The sequence below is a fragment of the Lycium ferocissimum genome, chromosome 8, assembly GCF_029784015.1.
Source record: "Lycium ferocissimum isolate CSIRO_LF1 chromosome 8, AGI_CSIRO_Lferr_CH_V1, whole genome shotgun sequence".
In the NCBI taxonomy this organism is placed as follows: Eukaryota; Viridiplantae; Streptophyta; class Magnoliopsida; order Solanales; family Solanaceae; genus Lycium; species Lycium ferocissimum.
In genome coordinates, this window is record NC_081349.1 from 45,294,760 (window position 1) to 45,297,358 (window position 2,599).

The window sequence follows — 2,599 nt, forward strand, 5'->3', positions numbered from 1 at the left end:
ATTATTAATTCCAAGGATATAAGGATCAACGTTATGGCATATTAGCACAAGGATACCAAGGAAACAAGTGTGAATCATATACAAGCTCGGATTGCGAGAATAGAGTTTCCTCGAGGCTTGAATCATAGCCTAATTTAACTAAGACATGCCAAAAAGGAAGGTTACTTTACATACCTCAAACGCTCTCCAAAATAGCCAATCTAAAGTCAATCCCAATCTACGCCTCGGGCTCCCCAAGGTCTACAAATACGCCAACGAATACCAAACATTAGCTAAGGGCACTTAAGCCATTCATTCCAACTATTCTTTAAATTCTACGAAGAAAATTCGGCGATTTCCCCTAAAACGTGCTATCCCGAGAATTTAACTCGCTCAAAATCGACAACAACAACCACAATAACCAACCTAGCAACATCGATCATCAATTCGAAAAGGCAAAATAACAATAGTAACTCTCTTTTACATCATGGAGTGCAACAACCACAACAACAAAGTGATTAATACACTAATTCCTTATGTTTATCCAGCCCGCTTTTTCAATATTAGACCGGCCATCATGAATGTACCTATACTCAGTAAATATACTACATATATTGTACATAATCATAACTATAATCTGCATTTCGACTCAACAAGAGCAGCCACGAAAATTACAACAAAAAGCCCCCAAAATGTCAACACAAAACAACCACGAAATTTATAACAAGCAGCCCCAAAGCAACCACAAAATTCATCACAAACAGCCGTGAAATTCATCACAAACTTGACCCCTAGCGAAACGGCCCTTTTACTTTCCTCATTTTCAAGTCATGTTTTGTGTCACAATCCACAATGTAACGATATCATTTTCATAAAATATACAAATTACATCAACGCACAATGGGCCTTCGCTTCCCACACAATCTCAACATCAATCTTAAGTCATTAAATGCTCGTTTCCAAACTAGAATTCATATTGACGACAACTAAAACGCGAGGCGGTATTAATGCGATCTTCGACATACATTGGGGCCATATATACGGCCACACCCACATCTATACATATGCACATTTAGATGGTTCTAGTCTATCTCTTCACCCTACAATAATCAACAAGCTACAAGGAACTAATTTATCAACTCAACACCACACAACACACACACACTTCACACGGATGGCACCCCCCCTTCACACAACTCATATCCAACATAACATTTTTCATGATATTCTACTATATTAACATACTACATCATGAATATAACCTTCATAACACAAAAGCAAGCTCAAATCTTACCTTTTCTTCTTCAACTTCCAATAGGCTAGGGTTTCCAAGGATGAAAATAATGGGTTGATCGCTCCAACGATGCTTCCACGCTACTTAGGGACCTCAATATAGTGGGTTTACATCAATGGAATAATTTTAGAAGAGCTAAAGAGAGGGGATGATTTTTGGCCTTCTTGACGTGGGCTTGATGGAGGGAGCTTCACTTCTTTTTTTTTTTTTTTGTTCAAGTGGAGAATGAAGTAAATGAATTGTGGTCATCTTTTTATCACTTAATGAATTGCACAATTGTCCCTTGGCCCACATTAAAGAGTTGGATCACTTAAAAGATGACACCATTTGTGTGGGCCAACACCCCTTTGCACGGCTACACATGGAAAAAGTGGATGATTTTCAACTTCCAATTTTATCACTTTTGGTCCCAAATTTTCCTAATTGTTCCAATCCAACAAATTCATGCACAACTTATATCTCAAAATAAAATCGAAGGTCAAAAATCCCGACCTTGTATCCCGAAATAGTTTTGTCCTTAATTTATCATAATTAAATCCAGATTATTCCAATGTACAAAAATACGGGTTCTAACACGTTACTTGTTGTTCACCATCTTCTTCTCTTGAAATATTCTGATCTGGAGATAGAATTTCTGAAATATTCTGATCCGAAGATAAAATTTCTGCGTCATCATTACAAGGTACTTGCACATTTACTTCATCTCCAAATTGTCTTGATCATCACCAAGAGCGACAAACTTGTGACCAGAAAATAAGGATGACACTTCATCAAAAACCACATCTCTAGAAGTAGTAAACATATGTGTCTTTGGATCCATGCATCTCTGACCCTTCCTATAAGAGTTATAGCCGACAAATACACATTTCCTTGCTTTCGGATCAAGTTTGGCTCTATTAGTTTTGGGAACATGAACATAACAAATAGAACCAAAAACCCGAAATAGTTCACATTTGGCTTTTGACTATATAAAATCTCGAAAGGGGATTTTTGTGTACCTGGCCAAGGAGGCAACCTATTTGACACATGGAATCCACATTGAATAGCTTCTGCCCAAAGCTCTCGAGGAAGATTCTTGTCATGCAACCATGAAAGACAAATAGAAGAAAGATAACCAAGCTTTCTTTCGGCAACTCCTTTCTGTTGAGGGGTGTCCGGACAAGTCATTTGACGAAGAATTCCATTGTCATGAAAGTACTTGAAGAAGTCATCTAACATATATTCTCCAATTTCACACGCTGAAGACATTTTATCTTCTTCGAACTCATTTTCATAGAATGTTTGAACTCCCCCAAAATTGGGTAAGCCCCTTTTCTTTCAAAATTT